This window comes from Anoplophora glabripennis, unplaced genomic scaffold, assembly GCF_000390285.2.
Source record: "Anoplophora glabripennis isolate ALB-LARVAE unplaced genomic scaffold, Agla_2.0 scaffold918, whole genome shotgun sequence".
In the NCBI taxonomy this organism is placed as follows: Eukaryota; Metazoa; Arthropoda; class Insecta; order Coleoptera; family Cerambycidae; genus Anoplophora; species Anoplophora glabripennis.
In genome coordinates, this window is record NW_019416997.1 from 117,628 (window position 1) to 127,314 (window position 9,687).

A 9,687-nucleotide genomic window follows, 5' to 3' on the forward strand; every position below is an offset into this window, starting at 1 on the left:
CTACAAGCCAATTACAGAACACCCTGTGAAGAAAATATTCTCTTAAATCAAAACTCTAGCGGTTGCCGTTTCATTCGATTAAAAATCGATGAAAATCACATCGAAACTGTACCCGAAATTAACCAATATTTGGCTGTATTTCCAAAAGAAGAGAAAATCGAAGCCCAATGTCAAAAATCGATTGAAACTATATCACTTACAGGTATCTACCTAATTAAGAAAGACTCCTGTAACTTAGTATTCAAAGGACGAAAATTAAATTTTCAAGAAACAAGTTATGGTAAACCACTCATAGTTAATACAGTTCATCTTCAGTCAAAAGTTCATACTCGTCCCAAATTTAAAGTGGAACTAAATAAACTAAATCTTAAAGAGTTACCTACCGATCCTATGATGCCGATCGAAAATGAAGAAGAAATTCACAAATATCACTTGCCAAGTCTTTGGACCATCATCCTGTATATTTTACTAGCAACCACTGCTGTATACATCTGCATAAGATGGAAGAACAAAAGGGCAACAAAGAAGAATAAGGGCAAAGAAAATAAATCAAATCAAGACAAAGGCAAAGAAGAAAATAAAATCAGCCTCCCAGGGGATGCTTCATTCTGAGGGTGGAAGAGTTATATAGGGTCAACTACCTGTAGAGCTAAGGAAATGGGAGCATCGACATGGCTAACATGAGCTGGACAGCCTAGGAATGCCGTGTCATCAATTCTGGACAAGTGGACGGCAATAGCCGTTTAAGTCAGTCTGCATTAGAATCTGACACTGTAATTATCATTCAACAATAAAATTTAATTTTAAAAATTATTTTTTAAAAAGACCGAAACAGTAATCGGAAATTTAAGTTATATATATATACTTTTTTTTAAAGTCGATTATATTTTTTATTGCATTTTTGGAAATTATTGATGTCTCAGAATTCGAAAAGTAAGATCGTGACCTCTCATCCTTATGTAAAATTTTGAGCTACCCCCACCCCCGATTATCTTACTAATTGCGAAATCAAATTTTATACCATCATTGGAAAGCTTTCTTTCCTCTTTATAACAAAAAAAATCAACTTTCTATTCCCTTTAGTAGTCAAGTTATAACGAAAAAACTGTTTAAGAAATATTTCGTTTTTTACCCCTAACCCTCGTACGCGGCGACGCTTGACGATAAAGTTTATATGAAATTTTTTCTCTACTCATCCCCTACTATGACTTACTAGCATTTGAAAAAAATTCAACGATTGGTTTCATTTTTAGATTTCAGAAATTTTTTCAAAAATGTTCAAATTTCAGATGTGTATAGGATCTTTGTTAAAGGTTTATTTTTTGAATAATTTAATACAGCGTCGATTAGGGAATGTCAAATCATGTTGAGTTTTTGTATATTAAGCAAAAAAATATGTGACCTTGACATACTACCAATTGCGATTTTCAGAAAATAGCTTTGGTCAAATTTTTCTAATCTATCGAACTTTATACTATATTCTAGATACTTTCATTTCATGTTAAAAAAAATCCAAAAAAATTTTCAAAATCCAAAATTTTTCCAAAAATCATATTTTTTTTCGAGTTAGGTCTTTTCTGATCACGTATTCTGAAAGAGCACCCTCGAAAATATAAAAATCCACATTTTCATATTTTCACTTTTTCCGAGTGAATAACTGAAATTTTTTGGAATTATCTCTTAAGTCAAACGAACAATTTTGTTATCCTATTTTCTATTTATTTATTTATGATGAGCGAAAATTATATGAAGTTATGTGAAAGTGTTCCATTAAGGCCTATACAATAATGTATAATGTTTCATGGATTTGTTACTCCCCACCGTAATCGTTAGAACCGCTGACTTGAGATCATTTGGAAAATATATAAGCAGTGTCCTATCGTTTGTAACCATATTGCAGATATTAGTATCTGAATTAAAATATTCATTTGCAATTAAACATCCTTAGAAAAATGACTTCTGATTGCGTGGTTGATATTCAGTCCTTCAAGATTAGTAACAAGAAAGGAGAAATCAGGTGGGCTGTGAAGGAACTGGGGATTTATAATGGTAAAATTTCTTATCATTATATATTTAAGCCACCTTTTCCCTTTCATCAGCTATCAACAGAGCTACAAAAGGAGGCGAATTGGGTAATGAATTTTCATCATGGTATTCCATGGGATGATGGTTATGTATCTCTCGAAGATTTCCCTAAAATTCTTGAGGGAGCAACCAAGACGGCTGGAATTATTTTTGTTAAAGGGAACCAGAAAGCAGAATTCCTGAAGAAGTATATAAATAAGCCGATAATGGAACTTCCGGAACAACCTAAATTAAAACCGACTATTCCGGAATGTTGGAATCACAAGCTGGACAGTTGTGCATGTGCATTAACTAATGCTTATAAATTGTACAATTTATAATTAGAATACGTAAAATAAAGAAATAAGTTATATATTTTTGTCTTTTATTATTTTCCATGTAACATTTAAGAATATACCTTGTTCAAAATCTGAATCAAAATATTCAAGTAAGTTATACATTTTTTGGCTGTTTTATTAGTTTACCTGTAATAACAAATATTATATATTCTCGAATTTAATTATTTTTCTTGTAATATTAAAAATATACAAATAAGTTATACATTTTTTGGATGTTTTATTAATTTACCTGTAACATAGTTGTTGTAGTGCTATAATTAAGAGCAAGCATTGTTCAAAATCAGAATTAGTGTAAAGGAATAAGTTACATTTAAGAACAGCAAAAGCAAAACTGTGGTAGAATGCCTCAAAACGATCTAACGTTTCACTTCATCTGCGCAAGCTTCCAGCAGCATTGCGCATATAAATGACTCGTATTCTTCTGTAAACCGCACAGTTTATATTTACACTTCTCATACTAATCCGGTGTTCTTGCTGCTGCTGCTGCCGCTGTTGTTTTCCTTGATTCAGTGCGACCGTACAGTGATATAAAGTAAACATGAATCCTGAAACCATAACGTCTATTAGTTCTACAATTGTAAGAACTACTGGAGAAGCCGTAAAATTGGTAAAAACTGAAGAAGAGATAATCAGTCAAATCAAGTTAGTGAAAGAGAATGTGAAATTGTTGAAGACAGCGATAAAAAATAGAATTAACCATCAAGAGGAAGCCGAAAATCCTTTTAAATTAGAAGGAAACTTAGCATTATTGAAATGTTATTTAGCTAAGTTGCAACACCTAAAACATATTTCTAGTAAAGTTGGAGCGGGCTTGGAGGATAATACTGCCGAAAAAAAACGTAGTCGATATTTAATTTGGCATTCGATTGATTCTTGCTTCGATGGTCGAGTGTGTACAGGATTAATTGCAAATTTAAGTATCAAAGATCCATTATGCTTCTTAAATAAAGCCTTTAATAGTTTTCAAAGGAAAATTAAAACATATCGTCAGAAATCAATGCTTAAAGTTAATGTTGTATTAGTATGTAATTTTATTAAACCTCAAAGTGGTGATACTGATATGAAAACGTTTTCTACAAAAAATCATATAATCGATATAAATACTAATTTAAAAACTTGGTACAGGGATAACGTAATTCATGTTTTAACAAATAAATTAGAAGAATTTAGTGAAAAAGATTCAGGTTGGGCTCTTTCAGAGGTTTTACATTTAAAAGTCAATATTAACAAATTTTCACCTTTGAAAGGGGGAACATCAACTTATGTGAGTTTACCTGATTTTATATCACGGAAAAAAGCTGTTGTAAATATAGAAAATGACGATTCCTTTTGTTTTCTGTGGGCTGTGGTCTCCGCTCTATATCCATCTAAAAATAAACATCCTGAAAGGAAAACAAGTTATCCTCATTTTAAAGATGTTCTAAAATATGATTCTATTGAGTTTCCAATAAAACTTGATGATATAAAGAAGTTTGAAAAATTGAATAACTTGTCTATTAATTTGTATTGTATAGAAAATAAATACGTTCTTCCGCTTTCTTTAAGCAATTATAGAAACAGTGACAGAGAACCCATTAATTTACTGGTGCTGTCGACAGAAAAAAATAATAATAATTTTACTGGATTCTCAAACGATAAGACATTTTTCCACTTCGCATGGATAAAGAGAATGTCAGCACTACTTTCAAAACAATTATCTTCTCATGGACATAAAACTTTCATATGTTATAGGTGCTTAAATCATTTTACTTCTGATGATTTACTTAAAAGACATTTAATTTACTGCAATAACATGAATAAGTGTGCCCTCAAATTACCAAAGGAGTCGGACAAAATTTTACAATTCAAACATTTCAGTTACAAAGAAAAGGTACCTTTTGTGATATATGCTGATCTTGAAAGTATTCTTGAACCGTGTGAAACCTTAGGAGTAGAAAACTCCAATTCAGTTAATTATCAAAAGCATACACCATTCAGTGTGGCATATTATTTGAAATGCTCATATGATAATAATTTATCAAGCCTGAAACTACATCGAGGAGATGATTGTATAAAATGGTTTATTTCAGAACTACAAGATATTGCATTAAATGTTAATAGTATTCTTAAAAATCCAAAAGAAATGGAAACTTTATCATTCGAGCAAGAAATAAATTATGCTACTGCAACAAGCTGTCATATATGTACCAAACCATTTACATCGAAAGATATCAAAGTTCGCGATCATTGCCATCTTACATCAAAATACAGAGGTGCTGCTCATCAAGATTGTAATCTAAATTATCAAAACTCATTTAATATACCTGTTGTTTTTCATAATTTAAGCGGTTATGATGCAAATTTTATAATTAAACAATTAGCTACTGGTTTTGCAGGTCCAATTCGGTTATTACCAGTTAATAAAGAAAAATATATTTCATTTACTAAAACGGTTGAAGGTACTGATGTACACTTACGATTCATCGACTCATTCCGTTTTATGGCTAGCAGTCTTGACAAATTATCTTCTTATTTGGAAAATGAAAAGAAAACCACTGTTAGAGCTTACTGTAACACTGATCAAGAATTTGATGTATTAACAAGAAAAAGTGTTTTTCCTTACGATTATATTGATTCGTGGGAAAAACTCACTGAAACCTGTTTACCATCAAAAATAAATTTCTATAGTCAATTGCATGTTGAGTGCATTAAAGATGAAGATTATCAGCATGCTTTTAATGTTTGGAAAACATGTAACATAAAAACTTTAGGTGATTATTCTGATTTATACTTAAAAAGTGGTTCTCCTTCTCGCCGATATATTTGAAAATTTTCAACGAACTTGTTTATTAACGTATGAACTGTATCCGTTACATTTTTATTCTGCTCCAGGTTTAGCGTTCGATGCTATGCTTAAAACGACTGGAGTGCGCCTAGAACTTTTAACTGATATCGAAAAACATATGCTTATTGAGAGAAGTATCCGTGGAGGAGTGTCTCAGTGTTCTAATAGATATGCAAAAGCAAATAATAAATATATGGGGGATCACTATGATTCAAATCAAGAATCTGTTTATCTAATGTAATTTGATGTAAACAATTTATATGGGGCTGCAATGTCTTAATATTTACCGTATGGAGAATTTGAATTTCTTGAAGAGAATGAAATTGAAAATTTGGATATAATAAATATTCCAGATAATGCCGATGTTGGCTATATTTTCGACTGTGACTTAGAATATCCCACTTATCTACATCAAATTCATAGTGATGTGCCATTAGCTCCACAACACATGACTTCGAGATCAAAATTAAAAAAATTATTACTAACATTGTATCCAAAAAATAATTACGTTGTCCATTACAGAAATTTAAAACTTTATTTGAAGCATGGATTACGTTTAAAGAAAATTAACAGAGTTCTCAGATTTAAACAAGCTGCGTGGTTGAAAAAGTATATTGATTTAAACACCATGTTGCGTCAGCAATCTAAAAATGATTTTGATAAATTTTTTTATAAATTAATGATAAATGCTGTTTACGGCAAATTAATGGAAAACGTACGAAAATACAGAGATTCTGCGCAAGCTTCCAGCAGCATTGCGCATATAAATGACTCGTATTCTTCTGTAAACCGCACAGTTTATATTTACACTTCTCATACTAATCCGGTGTTCTGCCGCTGTTGTATTCCTTGATTCAGTGCGACCGTACAGTGATATAAAGTAAACATGAATCCTGAAACCATAACGTCTATTAGTTCTACAATTGTAAGAACTACTGGAGAAGCCGTAAAATTGGTAAAAACTGGAGAAGAGATAATCAGTCAAATCAAGTTAGTGAAAGAGAATGTGAAATTGTTGAAGACAGCGATAAAAATAGAATTAACCATCAAGAGGAAGCCGAAAATCCTTTTAAATTAGAAGGAAACTTAACTTCATTGAAATGTTATTTAGCTAAATTGCAACACCTAAAACATACTTCTAGTAAAGTTGGAGCGGGCTTGGAGGATAATTCTGCCGAAAAAAAAACGTAGTCGATATTTAATTTGGCATTCGATTGATTCTTGCTTCGATGGTCGAGTGTGTACAAGATTAATTGTAAATTTAAGTATCAAAGATCCATTATGCTTCTTAAATAAAGCCTTTAATAGTTTTCAAAGGAAAATTAAAACATATCGTCAGAAATCAATGCTTAAAGTTAATGTTGTATTAGTATGTAATTTTATTAAACCTCAAAGTGGTGATACTGATATGAAAACGTTTTCTACAAAAAATCATATAATCGATATAAATACTAATTTAAAAACTTGGTACAGGGATAACGTAATTCATGTTTTAACAAATAAATTAGAAGAATTTAGTGAAAAAGATTCAGGTTGGGCTCTTTCAGAGGTTTTACATTTAAAAGTCAATATTAACAAATTTTCACCTTTGAAAGGGGGAACATCAACTTATGTGAGTTTACCTGGTTTTATATCACGGAAAAAATCTGTTGTAAATATAGAAAATGACGATTCCTTTTGTTTTCTGTGGGTTGTGGTCTCCGCTCTATATCCATCTAAAAATAAACATCCTGAAAGGAAAACAAGTTATCCTCATTTTAAAGATGTTCTAAAATATGATTCTATTGAGTTTCCAATAAAACTTGATGATATAAAGAAGTTTGAAAAATTGAATAACTTGTCTATTAATTTGTATTGTATAGAAAATAAATACGTTCTTCCGCTTTCTTTAAGCAATTATAGAAACAGTGACAGAGAACCCATTAATTTACTGGTGCTGTCGACAGAAAAAAATAATAATAATTTTACTGGATTCTCAAACGATAAGACATTTTTCCACTTCGCATGGATAAAGAGAATGTCAGCACTACTTTCAAAACAATTATCTTCTCATGGACATAAAACTTTCATATGTTATAGGTGCTTAAATCATTTTACTTCTGATGATTTACTTAAAAGACATTTAATTTACTGCAATAACATGAATAAGTGTGCCCTCAAATTACCAAAGGAGTCGGACAAAATTTTACAATTCAAACATTTCAGTTACAAAGAAAAGGTACCTTTTGTGATATATGCTGATCTTGAAAGTATTCTTGAACCGTGTGAAACCTTAGGAGTAGAAAACTCCAATTCAGTTAATTATCAAAAGCATACACCATTCAGTGTGGCATATTATTTGAAATGCTCATATGATAATAATTTATCAAGCCTGAAACTACATCGAGGAGATGATTGTATAAAATGGTTTATTTCAGAACTACAAGATATTGCATTAAATGTTAATAGTATTCTTAAAAATCCAAAAGAAATGGAAACTTTATCATTCGAGCAAGAAATAAATTATGCTACTGCAACAAGCTGTCATATATGTACCAAACCATTTACATCGAAAGATATCAAAGTTCGCGATCATTGCCATCTTACATCAAAATACAGAGGTGCTGCTCATCAAGATTGTAATCTAAATTATCAAAACTCATTTAATATACCTGTTGTTTTTCATAATTTAAGCGGTTATGATGCAAATTTTATAATAAACAATTAGCTACTGGTTTTGCAGGTCCAATTCGGTTATTACCAGTTAATAAAGAAAAATATATTTCATTTACTAAAACGGTTGAAGGTACTGATGTACACTTACGATTCATCGACTCATTCCGTTTTATGGCTAGCAGTCTTGATAAATTATCTTCTTATTTGGAAAATGAAAAGAAAACCACTGTTAGAGCTTACTGTAACACTGATCAAGAATTTGATTTATTAACAAGAAAAGGTGTTTTTCCTTACGATTATATTGATTCGTGGGAAAAACTCACTGAGACCTGTTTACCATCAAAAACAAATTTCTATAGTCAATTGCATGATGAGTGCATTAAAGATGAAGATTATCAGCATGCTTTTAATGTTTGGAAAACATTTAACATAAAGACTTTAGGTGATTATTCTGATTTATACTTGAAAAGTGATGTTCTCTTTCTCGCCGATATATTTGAAAATTTTCGACGAACTTGTTTATTAACATATGAACTGGATCCGTTACATTTTTATTCTGCTCCAGGTTTAGCGTTCGATGCTATGCTTAAAACGACTGGAGTGTACCTAGAACTTTTAACTGATATCGAAAAACTTATGTTTATTGAGAGAGGTATCCGTGGAGGAGTGTCTCAGTGTTCTGATATGCAAAAGCAAATAATAAATATATGGGGGATCACTATGATTCAAATCAAGAATCTGTTTATCTAATGTATTTTGATGTAAACAATTTATATGGGGCTGCAATATCTGAATATTTACCATATGGAGAATTTGAATTTCTTGAAGATAATGAAATTGAAAATTTGGCTATAATAAATATTCCAGATAATGCCTATATTTTCGACTGTGACTTAGAATATCCCACTTATCTACATCAAATTCATAGTGATCTGCCATTAGCTCCACAACACATGACTCCACCAATACCTTCCAGATCAAAATTAAAAAAATTATTACTAACATTGTATCCAAAAAATAATTACGTTGTCCATTACAGAAATTTAAAACTTTATTTGAAGCATGGATTACGTTTAAAGAAAATTAACAGAGTTCTCAGATTGAAACAAGCTGCGTTGTTGAAAAAGTATATTGATTGAAACACCATGTTGCGTCAGCGATCTAAAAATGATTTTGATAAATTTTTTTATAAATTAATGATAAATGCTGTTTACGGCAAATTAATGGAAAACGTACGAAAATACAGAGATGTCCGTATGACCACTAAATGGGACGGGCGTTATGGCGCTCAAAATTATATTGCAAAACCAAATTTTCACAGCTGCAGCATTTTTGATGATGATATGATAATCATAGAAATGAATAAATTAGAAATATTATTTAATAAACCTATATACGCAGGATTCTATGTTCTAGATATATCTAAAACCTTTCTATATGAATTTCACTATGATTATATCTTACAAAAATTTAAAAATAAAGCAAAACTCCTGTACACAGATACAGATAGTCTAATTTATCAATTGAATGTGCCTGATATTTATGAGTATATTAAAGAAGACAGTTACAGATTTGATACATCTGATTATGACTCTCATAATCCATGTAGAATAGAACAGAAAAACAAGAAAGTGCCAGGTTTGATGAAAGATGAAAATAATGGAAAAATAATGCTAGAATTTATCGGTCTTCGAGCAAAAATGTATGCTTATAAAGTTCATAATAACAAGATAGTTAAGAAGTCAAAGGGTTCTACATCAGCAAGTGTTAAGAAAATTTCATTTG